A 27,069-nucleotide genomic window follows, 5' to 3' on the forward strand; every position below is an offset into this window, starting at 1 on the left:
TTTTGCTTGCAATCTACAGGAAGTATTATTCTAGAATACAAGAAAGTATAACTTTATGCCTGTGTGCTTTGTCAGGTATTAGTGTTGTATTTTCTTAATGAAAACCATAGTTATTTTAAGTTTAGCGATCATACTTATTTATCAACTTTTTAAAAGAATTCATCAAAATTGACTTTTCAATATCCTATCATGTTTTTTTTTCTCAAATTTGAACAAACATTTCTGAAATAAATTTTACATGTTCTGAGCCACATCTACTGTGTTGACTACCAAAATCTCTGTTAAAACTAGGCTTAATTTAGTATCTTTATACCTTGCCTATTAGCATTCAAGTATCTTCTTACCAAAAAAAGAAAAAAAAAACCTGCCCAATCAGTTGATATTTAGGTAATCTAAGACAACTCTACTTAGACTCAAGCACATCCCTATTTTCTGATGACTGATAGGTTTTTACATAAGCAATTATTACAAAGAGTGTTTACATGCTTTAAATGAAATTTGAGTATGTGATTTATAAAAGCATCAAAGCTGGACAAATAATTAAGTCCTACTTACAGTTTGCAACTTCAGACTCCTGCTTCTGTCCAAACCAGAGGTGTTTTAGGGCAGCCAGATATCACTTCTGTCAGATAGGCACCTGGATTGCATATATGAGTAGGTATGTTTCTATTTGCTAATATTTTGGGTAGAGCGCAATAAACATTAAAATACTTCATGTTTAAAAACAATGAATGGAATGAAACAAACAATTCAGTAGTTTTTTATTATTTAAAAAATTTAAATCTTTTCCCTCAATGCAAGGACTATTCACAATCTTGTAATCTAAAAATCAGAATAGTGGCAGGTTGATTTTGCTAAATCAGGAAATCTTGTCCGTCCACTCTTTTTATCAAAAGATCACCTCACTCACTGTGCTTATCCTTGGAAAGCTTTTCCAAGACTTAATTGCTTCTTCAAGCTTTCTTGGTTACTTTAGCAACTGGGTGCCCTCAACCAAGTTAGCTCTCCTCTTGGAATGCTGGAGTCGGCTAGATGATCTTCAGTATTGTTTCTTATACTGTACCTTCAGATTCTAAGGTACTTCAGAGCTGACGGTTCTTTCTACATGACTTCTACACTAGTTATCCAGTCTGCCACATAGCTTAGCATTTTATTATTTTTTTTTTAAAGTTTTTATTTTTGCCTTGTGCTGATTGTTCCATGTATGTTATTGGTCTTTTCTCCGCAATTAAGTTGGAAGTCTTATTAGAGATGGTAGTTTTTTTCATACGCTGTGCAACACGGGTACAGATATTTGAGTGTTTGATTGATGTTGATGAAAAAGGTACAGATGACATCATCACCACCTCATTGAAGTAGCCATTTCCATCTGTACGACAGATGATGGCGATATTCCTTCAGTGGAGTTTCCATGAGGTCTCTATAGGGAGATTCCTTTTGCATGCTCCTTGGTACTCTGATTTTTTTGAAGCATACATAAGTAGCTGACTCCGTATGGAGTCAGCTCATATATCAAATATTTCTAAACTAATGATAGTCCTAGTAAAATGCCAAGAGCCTAATGTTTGTAAATGGTGTAGTTATTCAAACTCTGGAGGGCTTGAGTTTGAATTGCAGCTGGATGACCTGGGGCCATTTATTTAACCTCTATGCTTCAGTTTCAGTATTGGTAAGATGGAGCTAATCATACAACCTCATCAGGTTGATGTGAGGATTAAATAAGATAATATGTACATAAAGAACTAGATTCCTGCTTGGCATATAGCAGTTATTCAGTAAATGCCAGCTGTCATCACCGCCATACAGAACACTGTCCACCACTAACCCACAGGACAAGACGACTGAGCTGGCAGAGACACCTCAGAATGACTTCCTTACTTAAAAAGGAGGGAGGGGCTACAATAAGAAAGACCGAAAAGTTTTATTTGATTAGCTATGACACTCCTAGCCCCACAATTACCTTTTCCCCCCTTCCCCCCCAAAATATTGGGTAATACGAAAATGGAGGAAAAAAGCAGGAAAAAGTACTCACAGTACCGTCACTCAGAGAAAATGACTGTTTAAAATGTGCTAACGGTAATTTTGGATCACACTAAGATAAGATTTTGATAACTTCTTTTCATTGGACTGTATTTGATTCACAATGTTGTATTAGTTTCAGGTGTATAGCAAAGTGATTCAGTTATACATATACATATATCTATTCTTTTTCAAATTCTTTTCTCATTTAGATTATTACAGAATATTGAGCAGAATTCCCTATGCTATACAGTAGGTCCTTGTTGATTATCTATTTTAAATATTGTAGTTTGTATATGTCAGTCCCAAACTCCCAATTTATCCTTTTTTATTTAAAAATTTTAGCCAAAGCATTTTCTTACAGCATTAAAGCATCATTTGTAATGGTTGTATTATATTCCTAATGTTCCATTAAATAGATATACCATAATTTATTTAACCTGTCTCTCATAGCTTTAGGCTGCAGCTAGAGTCTCTAAACATCATAAACAGTTCTGCAGCAACAACTTTGTACATAACTCTTTATTTTTGATGAAATTGGTGAATATATACTTTTTGGAGAAGAAACAGAAATGGCACAAAAGAGTATATAAATGTTGCCTTGAAATCCTGGATATTTTATTCATTTATTTATTTTCTTTTTTCAGCTTTATTGAGGTATAATTGACATTTAAAATTGCAATATATTTAAAGTATAGAACATGATGATTTGATATATGCATGCATTGTGACAAGATTCCCATCATCAAGTTAAGAAATACATCCATCACCTCATATATTTACTTTTTTATGAAAACACTTAATTCTGCTTTCTTAGCAAATTTCAGTTATACAATACAGTGTTATCAACTATAGTTACCATGTTTACATTAAATCCTCAGAACTTATTCATCTTATAACTGAAAGTTTGTACCCTTTTACCGGGCTCTCCCTATTTCCCTCACTACCACCACCCCAGTCCCTGGCAACCATTGTTATTCGACTCTGTTTCTATGAGTTCCACTTATTTTTTTTTTTTAAGTTTCCATATATAAATGATACCACACACTGTTTGTCTTTCTCTGTCTGGCTTATTTCACTTAGCATAATGCCCTCCAGCTTTATCCATGTTGTTGTAAATGACAGGATTTCCTTCTTTCTCATGGCTGAATAATATTCTATTGTGCACATATATGCCACACTTTATTCATTCATCCATCAGCAGACACTTAGGTTGTTTCCGTACCTGGATATTTTAGACTCTAAGGATACTTGGAGACAAGCCACACTAGTGAAGAGAGGAGAAAAATGCAAAGCAGGTAATTGTTTGAGCCAGCAAACACTATGCTGCAGAAAGGTAAATATCTGAGTACCATCAGAAGACTCAAGGATGTGAGCTGTGCTCTTCCTTCCCAGTGTGTGGCAACAGGCAAGAATAAGGGCTGGATCGGTGCCTGCAGCCTCCTGGTGGAAGTTCCGAATTCTGAGATTCTCCAGATAGAACACTAGCAGAAGATGGGTGAGAGTTCATTATGCATGTAACGCATTCGTGGGTACAAACTGAAGAAACCCTAACCTGTTACCGGTTTTAGCTAGCCACCATTGTCAAAGTGTAAGGCTTCACTTTTCTAAATATTGGGATATTTACCTTTGGCACTTAGAATTTCCCCTACTTCTGAGTCAGGCTAATTAGAAAACCCAGGATAAAAAGATAAACAGGTAGAATTTTCTGGTTGTATCTGCATAGAGTGTGAATATATATGCATTTTTAAAAACATAATCAGAACTTCTAGATGGACAGGGAGCTTTGCGAATTGAGAACAAAAGACTAAAATGGAAAGCGAGGGCACATTCTAGATTGCTCCCTTCTAGGGTGTGGTCAGATTTCTAAGTTTGTCCATGAAGTTATGAATTGTACAATTGCACATTTGAACTGAAGATTTAAGAATTTAACGGCCCAAGTGTTCAGTGTCTAAGTGGTTAAGTCAGGTATCAGGATTTATTAGGGACATGAACACCACTTTTCCCCAAAAGGCCAGTAATTGAATTTCAACGTTAATACAAAGCATATTTTGTTTGGCATAGTAACAAAAGATGGAAAAAGTACTGTTACTATTTAACATGTGGGACATTCAACAAGTGAATAAAACAGATTCCAGCCTGGTGTTTGGAGACAAAATTCGTAGGGAAACAAAGAGAACTGGTTTTAATTAACAGATTTGGGGTTGGTTTTTTTATCTGTCTAATAGCCTGACTTTTAATAGTGTGTATTATGTTTTCATACAAACCAATTACCATGAAAATCAATCAAGGTTTGACTTCCATTTTATTCAATTATGTGCTTTAGCTTTACTGTGTAGGCCAGTGTTCACCTTGAGATGACAATATTCTGAATCACATAAGGCACACAGAATTTCTTTAGTTTTTTTTAACATCTTTATTGGAGTATAATTCCTTTACAGTGGTGTGTTAGTTTCTGGTTTATAACAAACAGAATCAGCTATACATATACATATATCTGCATATCTCCTCCCTCTTGCATCTCCCTCCCACCCCTCTAGGCAGTCACAGAGCACCGAGCTGATCTCCTTGTGCTATACGGCTGCTTCCCACTATCTGTTTTACATTTGGTAGTGTATATATGTCAATGCTACTCTCTCACTTTGTCCCACTTTACCCTTCCCACTCCCCGTGTCAAGTCCATTCTCTACATCTGCGTATTTATTCCTGTCCTGCCCCTAGGTTCCTTATAACGTGTTTTTTTTTTTTGATTCCACGTATATGTGTTAGATACGGTATTTGGTTTTCTCTTTCTGACTTACTTCACTCTGTATGACAGACTCTAGGTCCACCCACCTCACTACAAATAACTCAGTTTCGTTCCTTTTTATGGCTGAGTAATATTCCATTGTATATATGTGCCACATCTCCTTTACCATTCATCTGTCAGTGGACACTTAGATTGCTTCCATGTCCTGGCTATTGTAAATAGAGCTGCAATGAACATTTTGGTACATGACTCTTTTTGAATTATGGTTTTCTCAGGGTATATGCCAGTAGTGGGATTGCTGGGTGGTATGGTACTTCTACTTTTAATTTCTTAAGGAAGCTCCATACTGTTCTCCATAGTGGCTGTATCAATTTATATGCTTACCAACAGTGCAAGAGGGTTCCCTTTTCTCCACAACCTCTCCAGAATTTACTGATGGTAGATTTTTTGATGATGGCCATTCTAACTGGTGTGAGTTGATACCTCATTGTAGTTTTGATTTGCATTTCTCTAATGATTAGTGATGTTGAGCATCCTTTTATGTGTTTGTTGGCCATCTGTATGTCTTCTTTGGAGAAATGTCTATTTAGGTCTTTGGCCCATGTTTGGATTGGGTTGTTTGTTTTTTTGATATTGAGCTACATGAGCTGCTTGTAAATTTTGGAGATTAATCCTTTGTCAGTTGCTTCATTTGCAAATATTTTCTCCCATTCTGTAGGTTGTCTTTTTGTCTTGTTTATGGTTTCCTTTGCTGTGCAAAAGCTTTTAAGTTTCATTAGGTCCCATTTGCTTATTTTTGTTTTTATTTCCATTTCTCTAGGAGGTGGGTAAAAAAGGATCTTGCTATGATTTATGTCATAGAGTGTTCTGCCTGTTTTCCTCTAACAGTTTTATTGTGTCTGGCCTTACATTTATGTTGTTAATCCATTTTGAGTTTATTTTTGTGTATGGTGTTAGGGAGTGTTCTAATTTCATCCTTTCACATGTAGCTGTCCAGTTTTCCCAGCACCACTTATTGAAGAGGCTGTCTTTTCTCCATGGTATATTCATGCTTCCTTTATCAAAAATAAGGTGAGCATATATGCGTGGGTTTATTTCTGGGCTTTCTATCCTGTTCCATTGATATATATTTCTGTTTTTGTGCCAGTACCATTCTATCTTGATTACTGTAGCTTCATAGTATAGTCTGCAGTCAGGGAGCCTGATTCCTCCAGCTCTGTTTTTCTTTCTCAAGATTGCTTTGGCTATTCGGGGTCTTTTGTGTTTCCATACAAATTGTGAAATTTTTTGTTCTAATTCTATGAAAAATATCATTGGTAGTTTGATAGGGATTGCATTGAATCTGTAGATTGCTTTGGATAATATAGTCGTTTTCACAATGTTGATTCTTCCAGTCCAAGAATATGGTATATCTCTCCATCTGTTTGTATCATCTTTAATTTCTTTCATCAGTGTCTTATAGTTTTCTGCATACAGGTCTTTTTTCTCCTTAGGTAGGTTTATTTCTGGGTATTTTATTCTTTTTGTTGCAGTGGTAAATGGAAGTATTTCCTTAATTTCTCTTTCTGATTTTTCATCATTAGTGTGTAGTAATGCAAGAGATTTCTATGCATTCATTTTGTATCCTGCTACTTTACGAAATTCATTGATTAGCTCTAGTAGTTTTCTGGTAACATCTTTAGGATTCTCTATGTATAGTATCATGTCATCCACAAACAGTGACAGCTTTACTTCTTCTTTTCTGATTTGGATTCCTTTTATTTCTTTTTCTTCTGATTGCTGTGGCTAAAACTTCCAAAACAATGTTGAATAATAGTGGTGAGTGGACAACCTTGTCTTGTTCCTGATCTTAGAGAAAATGATTTCAGTTTTTCACCATTGAGAATGATGTTGGCTGTGGGTTTGTCATATATGGCCTTCATTATGTTGAGGTAAGTTCCCTCTATGCCTACTTTCTGCAGGGTTTTTATCATAAATGGATATTGAATTCTGTCAGAAGCTTTTTCTGCATCTATTGAGATGATCATACAGTTTTTCTTTAATTTGTTATTATGGTTTATCACATTGATTGATTTGCATATATTGAAGAATCCTTGCACTCCTGGGATAAACCCCACTTGATCATGGTGTATGATCCTTTTAATGTGCTGTTAGATTCTGTTTGCTAGTATTTTGTTGAGGATTTTTGCATCTATGTTCATCAGTGATATTGGCCTGTAGTTTTGTTTCTTTGTGACATCTTTGTCTGATTTTGATATTGAGGTGATGGTGGCCTAAAAGAATGAGTTTGGGAGTGTTCCTCCCTCTATTATATCTTGGAAGAGTTAGAGAAGGATAGGTGTTAGCTCTTCTCTAAATGTTTGATAGAATTCACCTGTGAAGCCATCTGGTCTTTTGTTTGTTGGAAGATTTTTAATCACAGTCTCAATTTCAGTGCTTGTGATTGGTCTGTTTATATTTTCTATTTCTTCCTATCTCAGCCTCGGAAGGTTGTGCTTTTCTAAGAATTAGTCCATTTCTTCCAGGTTGTCCATTTTATTGGCATATAGTTGCGTGTAGTAATCTCTCATGATCCTTTGTATTTCTGCAGTGTCAGTTGTTACTTCTCGTTTTTCATTTCTAATTCTACTGATTTGAGTCTTTTGCCTTTTTTTCTTGATGAGTCTGGCTAATGGTTTATCAATTTTGTTTATCTTCTCAAAGAACCAACTTTTAGTTTTATTGATCTTTGCTATTGTTTCCTTCGTATCGTTTTCATTTATTTCTGATCTGATCTTTATGATTTCTTTCCTTCTGCTACCTTTGGGATTTTTTTGTTCTTCTTTCTCTAATTGCTTTAAGTGTAAGGTTAGGTTGTTTATTTGAGATGTTTCTTATTTCTTGAGGTAGGATTGTATTGCTATAAACTTCCCTCTTAGAACTGCTTTTGCTGCATCCCATAGGTTTTGGATTGTCATGTTTTCATTGTCATTTGTTTCTAAGTATTTTTTGATTTCCTCTTTGATTTCTTCAGTGGTCTTTTGGTTATTTAGTAGTGTATTGTTTAGCCTCCATGTGTTTGCATTTTTTACAGATTTTTTTCCTGTAATTGATATCTAGTCTCATAGCGTTGTGGTCAGAAAAGATACATGATACAATTTCAATTTTCTTAAATTTACCAAGGCTTGATTTGTGACCCAAGATCTGATCGATCCTGCAGAATGTTCCATGAGCACTTGAGAAGAAAGTGTATTCGGTTGTTTTTGGATGGGATGTCCTATAAATATCAATTAAGTCCATCTGGTCTAATGTATCATTGAAAGCTTGTGTTTCCTTATTTATTTTCATTTTGGATGATCTGTCCATTGGTGAAAGTGGGGTGTTAAAGTCCCCTACTACGATTATGTTACTGTAGATTTCCCTTTTTATGGCTGTCAGCATTTGCCTTATGTATTGAGGTGCTCCTATGTTGGGTGCATAAATATTTGCAATTGTTATATCTTTTTTGGATTGATCCCTTGATCATTGTGCCCTGTCCTTCTTTGTCTCTTGTAATAGTCTTTATTTTAAAGTCTGTTTTGTCTGATATCAGAATTTCTACTCCAGCTTTCTTCTGATTTCCATTTACATGGAATATCTTTTTCCATCCCCTCACTCTCAGTCTGTATGTGTTCCAAGGTCTGAAGTGGGTCTCTTGTCAACAGCATATATACGGGTCTTGTTTTTGTATCCATTCAGCCGGTCTATGTCTTTTGGTTGGAGCATTTAATGCATTTACATTTAAGGTAGTTATCGATATGTATGTTCCTATTCCCATTTTCTTAATTGTTTTGGGTTTGTTATCGTAGGTGTTTTCCTTCTCTTGTGTTTCCTGCCTAGGAAGTTCCTTTAGCGTTTGTTGTAAAGCTGGTTTGGTGGTGCTGAATTCTCAAAGCTTTTGCTTGTCTGTAAAGGTTTTAATTTCTCCATCAAATCTGAATGAGATCCTTGATGGGTAGAGTAATCTTGGTTGTAGGTTTTTCCCTTTCATCCCTTTAAATATGTCCCGCCACTCTCTTCTGTCTTGCAGAGTTTCTGCTGAAAGATCTGCTGTTAACCTTATGGGGATTCACTTGTATGTTATTTGTTGCTTTTCCCTTGCTGCTTTTATCTTTGCAATTAATTTTTGATAGTTTGATTAATATGTGTCTTGGTGTGTTTCTCCTTGGATTTATCCTGTGTGGGACTCTCTGTGCTTCCTGGGCTTGATTGACTATTTCCTTTCTCATTTTAGGGAAGTTTTCAACTATAATCTCTTCAAATATTTTCTCAGTCCCTTTCTTTTTCTGTTCTTCTTTGGGACCACTATAATTCGAATGTTGGTGCGTTTAATGTTGTCCCAGAGGTCTCTGAGACTGTCCTCAATTCTTTTCATTCTTTTTTCTTTATTCTGCTCTGTGGTAGTTATTTCTACTATTTTATCTTCCAGGTCACTTATCTGTTTTTCTGCCTCAGTTATTCTGCTATTGATTCCTTCTAGAGAATTTTAAATTTCATTTATTGTGTTGTTCATCATTATTTGTTTGCTCTTTAGTTTTTCTAGGTCCTTGTTAAACGTTTCTTGTATTTTCTCTATTCTGTTTCCAAGATTTTGGATCATTTTTACTGTCATTACTCTGAATTTTTTTTCATGTAGACTGCCTACTTCCTCTTCATTTATTTGGTCTGGTGGGTTTTAACCTTGCTCCTTCATCTGCTGTGTGTTTCTCTGTCTTGTCATTTTGCTTCACTGACTGTTTGGGGTCTCCTTTTCGCAGGCTGCAGGTTCATAGTTCCCATTGTTTTTGGTGTCTGCCCACAGTGGCTAAGGTTGATTCAGTGGGTTGTGTAGGCTTCCTGGTGGAGGGGCCTGGTGCCTGTGTTCTGGTGGACAACGCTGGATCTTGTCTTTCTGGTGTGCAGGACCATGTCTGGTGGTGTGTTTGGGGTGTCTGTGACCTTATTATGATTTTAGGCAGCCTCTCTGCTAATGGGTGTGGTTGTGTTCCTGTCTTGCTCATTGTTTGGCATAGGGTGTCCAGCACTGTAGCTTGCTCGTCATTGAGTGGAGCTGGGTCTTAGCATTGAGATGGAGATCTCTGGGAGAGTTTTCGCCATTTGATACTACATGGAGCCGGGAGTTCTCTGATGGACCAATGTCCTGAACTTGGTTCTCCCACCTCAGAGGCACAGGCCTGACACCTGGCTGGAGCACCAAGACCTTGTCAGCTACACGACTCAGAAGAAAAGGGAGAGAAAAAGAAAGCAAGAAAGAAACGACAAGGAAAGAAAAGAAAGTTATTAAAATAAAAAATAAATTATTAAAAATAAGAAAAATTTAAAAGTAATAAAGTAAAAGAAAGAAGAGAGCAACCAAACCAAAAAACAAGTCCACCAATGATAACAAGCCCTAAAAACTATACAAAAAAAAAAAAAAAATGAAAAAAAACAAACAGACAGAACCCTAGGACAAATGGTAAAAGCAAAGCTATACGGACAAAATCACACAAAGAAGTATACACACTCACAAAAAGATAAAAAGGAAATATATATCTATATCTGTATATTTTTTTAAAAAAAGAAAGAGAGCAACCAAATCAATAAACAAATCTACCAATGATAATAAACTCTAAATACTAAACTAAGATAAACCTAAAACCAGAAACAAATTAGGTGCCGAAAGCAAACCCCAATTTACAATTGCTTCCAAAGCCCACCACCTCAATTTTGGGATGATTCATTGTCTATTTAGGTATTCCACAGATGCAGGGTACATCAAGTTGATTGTGGAGATTTATTCCACTGCTCCTGAGGCTGCTGGGAGAGATTTCCCTTTCTCTTCTTTGTTGGAACAGCTCCTGTGGTTCAGCTTTGGATTAGCCACACCTCTGTGTCTAGGTCGCCTGAGGGCATCTGTTCCTGCCCAGACAGGACAGGGTTAAAGTAGCAGCTGATTCTGGGGCTTTGACTCACTCAGGCCAGGGGGAGGGAGGGGTACTGAATGCCGGGCGAGCCCGCGGTGGCATAGGCCAGCATGACACTGCAGCAGCCTGAGGAGCACCGTGTGTTCTCCCAGGGATGTTGTTCCTGTATCACGGGACCCTGGCAGTGGCAGCCTGCCCAGACTCCTGGAAGGGGAGGTGTGGATAGTGACCTGTTCTTGCACACAGGCTTCTTGGTGGCTACAGCAGCAGCCTTAGCATCTCATTCCTGTCTCTGGTGTCTGAGCTGATAGCCACAGCTCGTGCCCGTTTGTGGAGCTCGTTTAGGCGGTACTCTGATTCCCCTCTCCTCGTGCACCCCAAAACAATCATCTCTTGCCTCTTAGGCAGTTCTAGACTTTTTCCCGGACTCCCTCCCAATTAGCTGTGACGCACTAGCCCCCTTCAGGCTGTGTTAACGCAGCCAACCCCAGTCCTCTCCCTGGGATCCGCCCGAAGCCCAAGCCTCAGCTCCCAGCCCCCACCTGCCCCAGCGGATGAGCAGACAATCCTCTCGGGCTGTTAAGTGCTGGTCCGCAGCGATCCTTTCTGCGGGAATCTCTCTGCTTTGCCCTCTGCACCCCTGTTGCTTTGCTCTCCTCTGTGACTCCAAAGCTTCCACCTGCCACCCCCTGTCTCCGCCAGTGAAGGGGCTTCCTAGTGTGTGGAAACTTTTCCTCCTTCACAGCTCCCTCCCAGTGGTGCAGGTCCCGTCCCTATTCTTTTGTCTCTGTTTTTTCTTTTTTCTTTTTCCCTACCGTGGTATGTGGGGAGTTTCTTGCCTTTTGGGAAGTCTCAGGTCTTCTGCCAGCATTCAGTAGTTGTTCTGTAGGAGTTGTTCCACATGTAGATGTATTTCTAATCTATTTGTGGGGAGGAAGGTGATCTCCACATCTTACTCCTCTGGCATCTTAAAGGTCCCCCCAGAATTTCTAAGTAGACCTTTTCTCTAGATCTTGCAGCTGTCAATGGTAATGTATCTCATTACTTAATTTATGACATCTTTTATATGCTTAGAGTTGTTTAATCTTACATGTGTACATGTGGGACTGTTTTTTGTCCTTGGGAATGTATTTGAACACAGCCGATGATTCTACGGCGTAAGAGAATGTTATTTTTAGGGGCAGTTACATCAAAATAATGATCTGGGCCTCTAACAGATTTCTCTGTGGTTTGGAAAGAGGGTGAAAAGACTCATGACAGTAGTGGGTACTTATGGTAGTCACTTTGATTGACCGAGTAATTAGCATAGCTATTATTTTGCAACTATGTGTCCCATTGCTCTTTACATGTCTTTACAAAAACATGTGATTACCACTCCCACACTCCATCTTACAGATGGAGAAAGCAAGGCCCAGAGAAGTGAAGCAACCTGCCTGAAGTCTGAATGGCAGAGCCAGAATTCAAAAACAAGTCTAGGGCTTCCCTATTGGTGCAGTGTTTGAGAACCTGCCTGCCAATGCAGGGGACACAGGTTTGTGCCCTGGTCCGGGAGGATCCCACGTGCCGCGGAGCGGCTGGGCCTGTGAGCCAGGGCCGCTGAGCCTGCGCGTCCTGAGCCTGCGCTCCGCAACGGGAGAGGCCACAGCAGTGAGAAGCCTGCGTAATGCAAAAAAAAAAAAAAAAGTCTAACTCCTTTGCCAGCTAGCCAGCTTTCTTTTATGCCACATTCAGCCTATCATTTTGTGAAAAAGAAGTGCATTCTGTAAAACTTGTAAAAGAGATAAGTGTGTGCAATTGGTACTCCTTTGGCAAAAAGCTCATTCATGTATTTGTGGAAGTAACAGTAGCCGACATTTAGAGATGCTTACTCTGTGCCAGGAAGCTAAATACTTTACATGGATTATCTCATGCAACACTCCCAGCACCCTGTGAGATAGGTACTGCTCTAGATTGAATGTTTGTGTCCCCCCAAAATTCAGATATTGTAATCCTAACCCCCAAGGTAATGGTATTAAGAAGTGGGGCCTTTGGGAAGTAATGAGGTCACGAGGGTGAGACCAGAGAGTTCTCTAGAGGTTACAGCAATAAAGAGACAGCTGTCTAGGAATCGGGCTCTCACCAGACACCGAATCTGCCAGTGCCTTGATCTTGGATTGCAGTACTGTGAGAAACAAATTTCTGTTATTTATAAGCTACCCAGTTTCTGTGGCAGCAACCTGAACAGCCTGAGACAGGTACCATCATGATCTTCCTTCTGCAGATGAAGAAACTGTGCGAGGGCTCCAGGACTTGGGAAAACGGAGCTCAGGTTTGGACTCTGCTGGGCCAGGGCACCAGATTCAGGACCCTAGTGGATTCCTAGGATGTATTGGTAGTGTTTTGTAGTGGAAGGAGTTTTGGAGCCACCAGATCTGTATTCAGAGCCTCATTCTACTACTTACTAACAGTGTAGCCTCAGTTGAGATGCTTAACTTCTCAGAGGCTCACTTTGTTGACTAGAAATAACTGGTGTCCATCTTATCAGTCGTGAGGACCAAACATCGAAAATGTAGATAAAGTCTATAGGAGAATGCCTAGACCCTGATATGTGCATAGTAAAAGATATTTTACTATTAATACTAGCTGCTATTCATAAAGGGTATTTAATATTAATATTTTTGCTATTGTTTAGTCACAGAAGCTTTCAAAACTTTCTGAAATCTCAGGATTTTCATCAACTCATCTTGCTGCAACTGAGAACTTTTGGGGGGCTTCCCTGGTGGCGCAGTGGTTGGGAGTCCACCTGCCGATGCAGGGGACACGGGTTCGTGCCCCAGTCCGGGAAGATCCCACATGCCGCAGAGCAGCTGGGCCCGTGAGCCATGGCCGCTGAGCCTGCGCGTCCGGAGCCTGTGCTCCGCAACGGGAGAGGCCACAACAGTGAGAGGCCCGCGTACCGCAAAAAAAAGAGAGAACCTTTGGGTACTGGGTTTCAGGGTATCCTCCAACCTAATCTGACATCACCTCCTGAATGGAAGCTTCCCTAATTCCCTCTGAGGTTTCTGGAGGCAGGACACATGGCCTGTGTGTCGGGTCTTTATCTCATTGTCACTTTCATAGATTGCTCCATTGCAACTCCTGAGACCAAGTACAAGCATGCCCTGCCTGAGAGTGATGTTGGCAATTTTGTGAATAAGAAAACTGTGTAATTTATTTTACTGCTAATCTAGTGTCAGGACAAAGTTATTTTTAAAACAGGAAGTATTGGGGCTTCCCTGGTGGTGCAGTGGTTGAGAGTCTACCAGCCAATGCAGGGGATACGGGTTCGTGCCCTGGTCTGGGAAGATCCCACATGCCGCGGAGCGGCTGGGCCCATGAGCCATGGCCTCTGAGCCTGCGCGTCTGGAGCCTGTGCTTCGCAATGGGAGAGGCCACAACAGTGAGAGGCCTGCGTACAGCAAAAAAAAAAACAAAAAAAACAGGAAGTATTTTTCTTCGATCTTTACTGTTTGATATCTCAGCCCTTGAGTAAGGCAGATAGGCACTAAAGAGAGGAGAAAGATTAGGAAAGGGAGCCTTTTCCTTTATAAAATCTGCATGAGTTGAACTAGGCTTCAGAATTCAGAACAGCCACATCTAGTTCTTAGGGTGTTTTTTTTCTATTTTATCTTTTTATTTTATTTTTTTTTAAACATCTTAATTGGAGTACACTTGCTTTACAATGCTGTGTTAGTTTCTGCTTTATAACAAAGTGAATCAGCTATACATATACATACATCCCCGTATCTCCTTCCCCTTGTCTCCCTATCCAACGCCTCTAGGTGGACACAAAGCACAGAGCTGATCTCCCTGTGCTATGCAGCTGCTTCCCACTAGCTATCTAGTTTACCCTTGGTAGTGTATATATGTCCATGCCACTCTCTCATACTTCGTCCCAGCTTACCCTTCCCATTCCCTGTGTCCTCAAGTCCATTCTCTACGTCTGTGTCTTTATTCTTGTCCTGCCTCTAGGTTCTTCATATCCTTTTTTTTTTTTTTTTAGATTCCATATATATGTGTTAACATACCATATTTGTTTTTCTCTTTCTAACTTATTTCACTCTGTATGACAGACTCTAGGTCCATCCACCTCACTACAAATAACTCAATTTCGTTTCTTTTTATGGCTGAGTAATATTCCATTGTATATATGTACCACATCTTCTTTATCCATTCATCTGTCAATGGACCCTCAGCCTAGCAAACTTTGTTCTGGCAGATGATAAAATGGATATTTCTGGGTGCTTCTTGCCCTCAAGATCAGCACATGAACCTTCTGCTGTGCCTAGCCTTGACTCTACACTGAATCTGAGGCCACAGAACTTTAGATAGAGATTCAGGACAGTCTGGACCTGCATGGACCTCTGTGAGCTGAGGCCAGTCTGGGCAGTGCCAGTTACTGGAAATCCTCTGGGGCTTCTGGACAAACAACTCCTTTGCAGCCTGATGTAGGCAGTTCAGGAGTGAAAGAGGCAGAGATGGACTTAGTTGGCTTGAAACTCAGTATGTGTCAGTAGGATGGTGAATCTTCCATCAAAACATCAGCACTCAATAAAAATTATGGGAGGGTTTCCTTAGATGTCCTTCCTTATACTAAATCAAAATCTGCCTCATAATTTCTACCGTGTTCTCTGACAGTACAGTACATCTAATTTATCTTATATATGGCAGCTCATTAGATATTTAAAGACAGCTATTTTATTTTGACTTTTCCTTGGGGTCCTACCCTCTGAAGAACCAAGAGCCGTGCTCTCACCTGCCAGACTCCATCACCCATGTGATTCAGTACAGGTTGTATTGAAATACTAGAAAGTATTAGTTTAGACTGCAGGGTGGCTTCTTTGGGTTGTCATAAAGGACATCAGGTAAGTATTGACCTGGGTGACCTTGAACACTGAGATTTAATACTCCCCGTGGGTCGCACAGGGGCTAGTCAGTTTTTATTCCTTTGGGCCAAGGCACCGTGCTAGACCCTGGGTGTAATACTTGGTTTCATGCGATTCCAAGCTGTAGTGTAGCCTGAAGCCAGTTACATGACTTGATTTTACTCAAATGCTATGGCAGTTCCTTTAAGTCATTAAATGGGATGTTTGAGTCAGAAGCCTTGAACATAGTTGAGGCTGTTTACCATTCATATTTCCCCTACTACCTACATTTGATGAAAAACACCTAAAGAAATACTATATGTTTCGGGGAAGGAAGGTAGTATTAGTTTAGTCAAGGAGATATCACATCTTACCTTTTATGGAAGCTTTCTACTATGAAGAAGTGGCCCAAATGTGATTTATTCTTTGGAGTGACCACATAGTGTTGTATCAGCAATCTTAAAAGGTGGTAGAGGGTAACATTAATAATTATGCCAGGACCATCTTGGGCAAACCAGGAGTTCCAGTGGTGTGCTGGATCCGGCTCCTACAGGCTCTGGGAGCTGGTTGTACACATTACTTCCCAACTCTGCATTTGATGTCCTTGTGTTGGTAGCTTGAAATTGGCCACTGTGGGTGTATTTACACGGTGGAAATTGGCAAATGCTGAAAATCAGGGGTTTATTTTCAGAGTGCTAATTGTGAAATACTTACCAGTGCACCACTGTGGCCTGCAATACATGTCACTTGTCACTCATAGAAAAGTCCCAGAGGGCATCAGTAATACAAACTGAATTATTAAAGCATTTGGGGCAGAGAATGGGAGAAAAAGCTCAACATACCCTCTGATACGTAGGACAGTGCCAGAAGATGAGATGTTAGATGATGGAGCCTCATTCTCAGGAAAGAAAGTATCCTACAAATTTTTGAGAGCCCACTCTAGTATAAGGGTAGAATTTAGAATCACATTACTTTCAGCCCTCTGTATCTGCTGATTCTGCATCTGCGGATTCAACCAACTACAGATCAAAAATATTTGAAAAAAACATTCCAGAAAGTTCCAAAAAGCAAAACTTGAATTTGCCATGCACTGGCAACTATTTACATAGCATTTACATTGTATTATGTATTATAAGTAATCTAGAGATGATTTAAAGTATATAGGATGGGCTTCCCTGGTGGCGCACTGGTTGAGAGTCCACCTGCCGATGAAGGGGACACGGGTTCGTGACCCAGTCCGGGAAGATCCCACATGCCGCGGAGCAGCTGGGCCTGTGAGCCATGGCCGTTGAGCCTGCACGTCTGGAGCCTGTGCTCCGCAACGGGAGAGGACACAACAGTGAGAGGCCCGCATACCGAAAAAAAAAAAAAAAGTGTGTATATATATATATATATATATATATATATATATATATATATATATATATATATATATGCCGCCAGCCGCGGCGGGTCCTCAAAGTACAGCAACAATCGACGAGAGGGGGTAGGGAACGGAAAGCACCAAGGTATGGGATCAGAAGGGCACAAGCAACTGATGGTTGCAAGGCAAATTTAATAACAAAGCACAGCCATATATATACCCCTAAAGCAGGGACTTTGCATAGTCATTGTTCTATAGAACTAGTCTTTCATCTTAGGCTTAGTCGCCACCATATCTGCATCAGCGGGTTTATAGTCTCTCGGTTTAGTTGCCACCTTATCTGCATCAGCGGGTCTATCGCTTGTTCCACTAAGGCACCAATTTCCCCTCCACGGTTGCTTTTCCTAGCTTTAGGGAACAACCAGGGACTCTGATTAACTGAGCAGGTCCCTGGAGCGATCTGGCCAAAGGCCATCTCCTTTTTTACGTTCATACCATAAAGTCCAGGATGCATACCAAGGAGGGTACAATCGGGCCCTGAGGCTTATGAGGGTCTTAATGGCTTATTCCTCAGAGGGCAATGTTCGCCACATATATATGGGAGGACATGTGTAGGTTATATGCAAATACGATGCCATTTTACATAAGGGACTTGAGCATCCGAAGATTTTGGTATCTGCTGGGCGGGGAGGGGTTCAGGGTTCTGGAACGAATCCCCCTCGGATTTTGATGGACAACTATTATCTGCCACCCTTTTTCCCTCTAAAATTCCTACACCAGGAATAGTTGGGCTCAGTGCTGGATAACCCAATAGGTAGAACAAACAGGTGTTAGTGTACCAGCAATCCAGCATGGGAACCACGGAAAGGAGAAGATAACATACATGTCTTTATATGTGTGTATACACACATACACACACACACACACACACACACACACATGGTTTCACCCAAGTATTAATCATAGGAAAATCATAACCTTGGACTTCTTTATACTTATTTCACAATTCACTATTGTTTTTATTTTGAATGACAAATTATTTTGAGTTACACTCATTGCTTATAGATGGGGGAACAGCATAATTTTTTCTTTAAATAGGTGTAAATCTGGCCCCAGTTGAGCCTTGCAGCTTTGTAAGATGATTTAGAATTTACTGCTGCTGAAACAGCAGGGTGGAGTTGCCAGAATATCTTCATTTCATGTTTATGGTTAGGGTGGGAAGGTTGAGATTTGTCCCAGCCAAGAGGAGAAGGAACTTGGTGTGTATGTTTGTTTCCAAAACAGGATCTCTCAGGAGGGCTTCCCCAGTTCATACCCCTTTGCATTTTACTCTAAAGGTAACTCATTCTTCTCCATTTATTCTCTCACTGTCCTGAAGAAATGTTCAGAGAGTGTTGGGATTTTTTTTAAAAATCTTTTTATTTGGAAAATTTCAAACATTATACAAAACTAGGGTGTATGGTAAGACTAACTGCTAATTACTCATCACTCAGCTTCTATAATTATCAACTCATGTCCAATCTTATTTTATTTTGCCTATTACATGCAAACCTTCCCCTCCCAAACTGGATGATGTTGAAGCAAGTCTCAGATATCATAACATTTCAATGGTAAATATTTTCATATATATATCTAAAAGATAAGAACTCTTTAAAAAAACATAACCATAATCTGTTATTTGTTAAAAACATTAACAACATATTATATCCAGTTGAGACAATAGTATTTTATGATGCACAATTAGATGTAGAAATTCAGTTATCTAACCACAGTTAAAATTGTTACATCCTGTTTGTTGATAGATGAAAATCTGATAACATGGTGCCCTGGAGGATTCCTTTGTTTGCCAGTACCTTTTATTGTTTGTTTATGATTAATTTTCAACCATTTCTTTATGGTCTGAGATTTTGAAACCTCATTCTTGTAATGAAATGGTCCTGTACCCCAAAATAGGTGCTTTGGGATCACCCCAAAATCTCTGAACTAGAAGCGATTGTTATCTCCTACACAGTTTTTGTCTTGAGATTGAGAGATTAGGAACAATCTTAAAAGAATTCCACCCCTCTCCTTTCCTCTGGAGTCAGTAGGGTGGGAACAGGCAAGCTAGCATTCAGTTTGAAGATGAAGACAGTTGGGATGTAGTTCTGGACTCAGGCCTGGGAATCTGGAGGTGCTAGATTCAGGGTTGAACCAACAGGGTTATTGCTGAAATTTGTGAGATATTCGGGATTCTCCACAATCGATCTACCTATGACTCTGTATTTCAAGTTAACCATAAAAGCAAAGAAAAAGATCCTGAATCTATCTAATACCACTCTTGTTTTGTCAGTTTTATGACTTTATCAGTTCTATGAAAAAAGTGCTTCAAATGCATTTTATATGCCCCTGCCTTCTTTGATGGAGTAATGAGTGTCATTTAATATCTTCTAACAATCTAGGGACATTATTAATATCATTTTTTATGCTGAGTTGTAAAAGTAATGGCATACGAAGTGTTTGCATTTGCTCTTTTGTTTTTCAGTCAATGGATGTTTGTTATACATCAGTTTTGGGGTTTTTTTGGGGGGGAGTTTTGTTTGCTTTGGTTTTTGGGTTTTGGTTTTTTTTGCGGTACGCGGGCCTCTCACTGTTGTGGCCTCTCCCCTTGCGGAGCACAGGCTCCGGATGCACAGGCTCAGTGGCCATGGCTCACGGGCCCAGCCGCTCCGCAGCACGTGGGATCTTCCCGGACCGGGGCACGAACCCGCGTCCCCTGCATCGGCAGGCGGACTCTCAACCACTGCGCCACCAGGGCAGCCCATACACCAGTTTTATACAAGACAGAACTTTTAGGGGATCCAAATATTTCATTCAAAATTCTTCTTTAAAAATATTTTTGTCTATTTAAAAGCTGTAATTCAAAAGGTGGAGATCACCCAACTTAATGTTTGGCTAGGTTCCTTAACCTCTCTGAGCCTCAGTTTCGTCATCTGTAAAATGAGCAGAATAACAGTGCCTACCTCATTGGGTTATGGGAATTAAATTAAATATTACCTGTGAAGGTCCTAGCACAGCACCAGCCACAAAGTAAACCCTTAATGTTAGTTGGTACAATGCTGCTGCATTTTTTATAGACCCTGGAATAAGCTTCTTCTGAATTCTTATAAGCAGTCCCTTGATTGGCAGTTGTGCAGCTCTGAAGTATTTTTTGAAGTTTGGCCTGTGCCTCTACATCCACATAAACTTACACAAGCTAATACATCACTTCAGCACACGTTTACCACACTCGATTAAATTTTGGGCAAGGCTTAGGCATATTTGCTTTTGGCAAATGCTCTAACAAGTAAATGGCTAACCTGTCAAGTCCTGATTATGTTGTCTTAGAAATTTTAGCACTTCTTATAACGTTTTGATGCTTTTTGTTTGATTTTTATATTTATTACAAGCAAACTGAGGAGTTGTTAGATATTTTAGTATTCAGCTTTCTGTGAAAATTTTCCAGTAAATCTTTTCAAGCTACTGCATCCGTTTTGATTCAAGAAATCTCTGAGATTGTGAGGAAAGCTATTCAAGAAAACAGGTAGGATTTGTACCTACTCTCTGCGAATCAAGCTTGTCTCCATATTGTGTAACCCAAACAAGGTACAGAAATAAATTGGATGCTGAGGTTTGAAACTGCAGTTATCGTCCATAAAAGACAGTTAACCAGCCTTTATGTTCATCGAAACAGCATCATTCTTACTGGTTAACTTTACATTAAATGTGTGATATGTTTTTAAAATAAACCAATTTAAATAAGATGTTGCTTTTATCTCTTTCAAATGTGAGGTCCAGAGTTAAAGTGTAAAAAATAAAGGTTCCAGTGCTAAAGAGTTTGAAAATCTCTTAGTGATAGAGAAGGGCAGTGTGCCCCCAGACTAAATGGTGCCAGATAAATAAAATATTTTGAATACTCATATTTATATTTGTAAAGTTTTCATCTCTTTTCCCAATTAGATATTAAATCTGGCTGTGCCTTTGATAAAAATTGTTACAGTAAAATAAACAGTTGTTACTAATCACAGTGATCATCATTTCTGGCATCTTGGCAGCAATAACCCAGAAGGCAGCTGAGAACCTAGAGGGAAGCAAACACTTCTGAGCCACCAAAAATCACTGTTGGAAAGTAGATAAAATTGGAGATGCTCATGCATTTTACACTTGGAGTACTTCCTGGGCTCTCTCTGAGTCTATTTACTCTTACCAAAGTCACAGCTTTACCAGACTTGATTTTTCTGGTTTCTCTGCAATCATACATAGCAAGTTCAGGATAGACATCGCAGTACACTGACAGCAGCCAAGAAATTAACAGTGTTAGCTTCTAAAAAGCAAGGCACAGAAAGCTATAACAGAGACAGAAGAATACGCAAACCTAGCAGCCTGAGAAGCACAAGTTTATGTGGTTCCTGAGGGCATCAGTATATAGTGGGTACGGTAATTGATTCTTACATGACTCCAAGTCATCAGAAAGAGCTAAGATTTTCTTCTATTTTCTTTAAGAATATGAGAAGGTAGGTCATGCATTTTAGGAAGATTTCCTTCAAAAACAATTTATAACTTGGCATTTATATCTTAAAGGTCATTTATAAAAGGCAGGGATTGGGCCAGAGCTTTATATATGTTATAAATTCTTCTTTACTGAGATGTAATTCACATAGAATTCACCCATTTAAAGTGTACAGTTCAGTGTTTTTTAGTATATTCAGAGTGCAACCATCACCACAATTAAGTTTAGACTACATCATCACCCCCCAAAGAACCTTATTAGCAATCACTCCCCTTTTCCCCCATACCTGTAACTCCCAACCCTAGACAACTACTAATCTTTTTGTCTCTGTAGACTTGCCTATTGTGGATATTTCATATAAATGGAATCATATAATACCTGGTCTTTTGTGATTGACTCCTTTCACTTAGCGTAGTATTTTCAAGGCTCACCCATGTCTTAGTATGCATCAGTATGTCATTCCTTTTTACTGCCAAATAATATTTCATGTTATTTATCCATTCATCAATTGATGGACATTTGTATTTTTTCCACTTTTTGGCTATTATGAGTAATACTGCTCTGATCATTCACATCCAAATTTTTGTGGGGGCATATATTTTCATTTCTCTTGGGTGTATACCTGAGGCTGAACTTGCTAGATCATATACTAGCTTATGTCTAACCTCTTGCAGAACTGCCAGACTGTTTTCCAAAGTGACTGTACTATTTTATATTCCAACCAGTGGTGTAGGAGGGTTCCAGTTTCTTCCATCCTCACCAACACTTGTTATTTTCCGTGCTTTAAATATAGTCATCCTAGTGTGCTTGAAGTAGTACCTCATTGTGGTTTTGATGTGCATTTCCCTAAAGTGTGTCTTACATCCCTCAAACACTAACATCCTTGCGATTTTGAAACTTTCTGTAGGTTCAAACTTTATATCCAGTTTAATTAGAAGGTTCTTGAATGGGGACTTCCCTGGTGGCACAGTAGTTAAGAATCCGCCTGCCAGTGCAGGAGACATGGGTTCGAGCCGTGGTCCAGGAAGACCCCACGTGACACGAAGCAACTAAGCCAGTGTGTCGCAACTACTGAGCCTGCGCTCTAGAGCCTGCAAGCCACAACTACTGAGCCCACATGCCACAACGATGGAAGCCCACACACCTAGAGCCCATGCTCTGCAACAAGAGAAGCCACCACAATGAGAAGCCCACACACTGCAACAAAGACGAGCCCCCACTCGCCGCAACTAGAGCCCACGCGCAGTAACGAGGACCCACCACAGCCAAAAATAAAAACTAACTAAATAAATAAATTTATTTTTTTAAAAAATCCCAGGACTTTAAAAAAGAAAAAGAAGGTTCTTGAATGGCTAGGAAGTGGTGTCAGGCTTTACTTTGTGATAGTTACTGTGCTCAGAAGGGAACCCTGCAAAGAGCTGCTGCCATTTGTAAATATTAAAGGATTGTTTTAGCTAAGTAGTGTCTGGTACAAGGACAATGTGAATTTAACTCATAGCAGAGTTTTCACTCCTTCTCTTCAGACTGTTTTGGTTTTTTTTAAACTTTTTATTTTATGTTGGAGTATAGTTGATTAACAGCGTTGTGTTAGTTTCAGGTTACAACAAAGTGACTCAGCCATATATATACATGTATCTATTCTTTTTCAAATTCTTTTCCCAATTAGGTTGTTACAGAATATTGAGCAGAGTACCCTGTGCTATACAGTAGGTCCTTGTTGGTTATCCATTTTAAATATAGCAGTGTGGACATGTCAATCCCAAACTCCCTAACTATCTCTCCCACCTCCCCTTCCCCCCTGGTAACCATAAATTCATTCTCTAAGTCTGTGAGTCCAGACTGTTCTTGATTAACGATCAGTCCTTGCAGACGAGAATGTTAGTGCCAGGGGAGCAGGTTCATTGCTGCGTCCTCACTCTGCCACAGTGGCTCCCACTGTCTATAGGAACAAAATATCTGATTAATGATTCATTGGAGGCATAAGCATGTGGCTTGGTCTCAGATTATTGGAGGAGGGTCGTTGTGATCTCTTTATTGCAGCTTGCATTGCCATGTGAGCAGTTGGCACATCTTTTCTTGGTCCCCACCCATCTTGACTTGAAAGATTTGCCAGGCTTTCACAGCTAAAATAAATGAACAAAGCCCATTTCTGGTAGCCCTGTTGTTCTGCCCTGCAGTCCCGCCTAGCAATGCTGTTCTCCCTGAAGCCTCTTTCATTAACCACTCCCTGGTATTAAATTGTCAATAGCATCCCTAGAGTAAGTAAGCATGCTCTGGTGGCTTGTCAAGACAGAAAGCTAAACCTCTTGGTGGTTTATTCTGGGATTTGTTTAAGTAGGTAATGAGATTACCATCTTGAGCCTCGGTGCAGGGCATTAGGTAGCTGGAAGAACCATTCCTGGGTGGATGCTGGGATCAGCTCTGGTGGCTGAAACTCTCACACTGGTGACAGTCGCACAGGTGCACTGTACTCAGGTCCCCGTGGCATATCTCTGCATGGTCAAAACGGTGGAATCTTTTTAGTCCACGGACTGTATTTCTTATGAATAAGGTGGTGTAGTTAAAGGTGAGAAGCACATGGAAAGTTGATACTCACCTTCCGTTGCCTCTAGACTGGGCGGGACAGGCAGCTTCTGGGTGAGAAATAGGGACGATGACCGTAACTGTCTGTAATTGTGTTTTCCTCACCCCTCACCCCTGCTCCCCTGCTTAACCTGAGAACATTGCTGTGGAATGGGAAACAAATTTCATCTGCCTCTCATTTTCCCTCCTTAAGACCTGGAACAGAAATTCAGGGGTTGACTGCAGGAGTGAGGGGGAGAAGATGAGCTCGGTGGTCTCTCTGCTCTGATTTCTCTCATAAGAAGTTGGCACAGAGAGGCTCCGGGACCTTGGGAAAGAAACTGCACCTCACTGAGCCTCTCAGGGACTTGAGGAAAAGTTTGTTTTAACCTCATGGCTTTGACATTTTGGGTCCCCTCATGTCTGCCTCCAACTTGGCCCTGCTAACTCCTGGCCCAGACTCAAGCTAAGAATACATTTACTGGTGCCACCAGAATGGCACCCTGCAAGACCTTTTGTTCCTCCCAAATCTTAACCTACAAAAAAAAAAAAAAGTGACATAGCTTTTATGTCGATGTATCTGTTTCTTCTTCTGATTTCATGTGGTTGTCTATGCCATGGGTTGCAAATCAAAGAATATCTGCCTGCCTGACCCAAATACATGAGTACTGTTGCCAAAGCACACTTCTTTATGGAAGAATGCCTGGTTGCCCTTAAATGGGAGTCACTGGGAGAGATTGGTTCAAGATGGCGGAGTAGAAGGACGTGCACTCACTCCCTCTTGCAAGAGCACTGGAATCACAACTAACTGCTGAAGAATCATCAACAGGAAGACACTGGAACTCACCAAAAAGATACCCCATGTCCAAAGATGAAGGAGAAGCCGCAGTGAGATGGTAGGACAGCCGCAATCACAATAAAATCAAATCCCTTAACTGCTGGGTGAGAGACTCACAAACTGGCGAACAATTATACCACAGAAGTCCACCCACGGGAGTGAAGGTTCTGAGCCCCACGTCAGGTTTCCCAACCTGGGGGTCCAGCAACAGGAGGAGGAATTCCTAGCGAATCAGACTTTGAAGGCTAGTGGGACTTGATTGCAGGACTTCCAACAGGACTGGGGGAAACAGAGACTCCACTCTTGGAGGGCACACACAAAGCAGTGTGCACATCGGGACCCAGGGGAAGGAGCAGTGACCCCATGGGAGACTGAACCAGACCTACCTGCTAGTGTTGGAGGGTCTCCTGCAAAGGAGGGTTGTGGCTGTGGCTCACCATGAGGACAAGGACACTGGCAGCAGAAGTTCTGGGAAGTACTGCTTGGTGTGAGCCCTGCCAGAGTCTGCCATTAGCCCCACCAAAGAGCCCAGGTAGCCTCCAGTACTGGGTCACCTCAGGCTAAAAAACCAACAGGGAGGGAACCCAGCCCCACCCATCAGGAAACAAGTGGATTGAAGTTTTACTGAGCTCTGCCCACCACCAGTCCCTCCCATCAGGAAGCTTGCACAAGCCTCTTAGATAGCCTCATCCACCAGAGAGCAGACAGCAGAAGCAAGAAGAACTACATTCTGCAGCCTGTGGAATGAGAACAACATTCACAGAAAGATAGACAAAATGAAAAGGCAGAGGACTAGGTACCAAATAAAGGAACAAGATAAAACCCCACAAAAACAACTAAATAAACTGGAGATCGGCAACTTTCCAGAAAAAGAATTCAGAACAATGATAGTGAAGATGATCCAGGACCTCGGAAAAAGAATGAAGGCAAAGATCAAGAAGATGCAAGAAATGTTTAACAAAGACTTAGAAGAATTAAAGAACCAACCCCTAGAAGAATTAAAGAACAAACAAACAGAGATGAACAATGCAATAACTGAAATGAAGAATACACTAGAAGGAATCAATACCAGAATAACTGACGCAGAAGAACGGATAAGTGACCTGCAAGACAGAATGGTGGAATTCACTGCTGTGGAACAGAATAAAGAAAAAAGAATGAAAAGAAATGAAGACAGCCAAGGAGACCTCTGGGACAACATTAAATACAACAACATTCATATTATAGGGGTTCCAGAAGTAGAAGAGAGAGAGAAAGGACCAGAGAAAATATTTGAAGAGATTATAGTCAAAAACTTCCCTAACATGGGAAAGGAAATAGCCACCCAAGTCCAGAAAGTGCAGCAAGTCCCATACAGGATAAATCCAAGGAGAAACATGCTGAGACACATAGTAATCAAACTGGTAAAAATTAAAGACAAAGAAAAATTATTAAAAGCAACAAGTGAAAAATGACAAATAACATACAAGGGAACTCCCATAAGGTTAACAGCCGATTTCTCAGCAGAAACTCTACAGGCCAGAAGGGAGAGGCACAATATATTTGAAGTAATGAAAGGGAAGAACCTACAACCAAGATTACTCTACCCGGCAAAGATCTCTTTCAGATTCAACAGAAAGCTTTACAGACAAGCAAAAACCAAGAGAATTCAGCACCACCAAACCAGCTCTACAACAAATGCTAAAGGAACTTCTCTAAGTGGGAAACACAAGAGAAGAAAAAAACCTACAAAAACAAACCCAAAACAATTATGAAAATGGTAATAGGAACATACATATTGATAATTACCTTAAACGTGAATGGATTAAATGCTCCAACCAAAAGACACCAGCTCACTGAATGGATACAAAAACAAGACCCATATATATGCTGTCTACAAGAGACCCATTTCAGACCTACGGACAAAGACAGACTGAAAGTGAGGAGATGGAAAAAGATATTCCGTACAAATGGAAATCAAAAGAAAGCTGGAGTAGCAATACTCATATCAGATAAAATAGACTTTAAAATAAAGAATGTTACAAGAGACAAGGAAGGACACTACATAATGATCAAGGGATCAATCCAAGAAGAAGATATAACAATTATAAATATATATGCACTCAACATAGGAGCACCTCAATACATAAGGCAAGTGCTAACAGCTATAAAAGAGGAAATCGATGGTAACACAATAATAGTGGGGGACTTTAACACCTCACTTACACCA

The 27,069-nt window shown here is 40.1% G+C and overlaps 1 protein-coding gene across 8 annotated transcripts in view; it reads left to right on the plus strand.

The window, feature by feature from the left end:
- Positions 1-27,069, plus strand: part of PANK1 (pantothenate kinase 1) — a 108,531-nt gene that overhangs the window by 45,889 nt on the left and 35,573 nt on the right. The gene's annotated exons all lie outside the window — the stretch shown is intronic.

Source organism: Kogia breviceps, chromosome 2, assembly GCF_026419965.1.
Source record: "Kogia breviceps isolate mKogBre1 chromosome 2, mKogBre1 haplotype 1, whole genome shotgun sequence".
In the NCBI taxonomy this organism is placed as follows: domain Eukaryota; kingdom Metazoa; phylum Chordata; class Mammalia; order Artiodactyla; family Physeteridae; genus Kogia; species Kogia breviceps.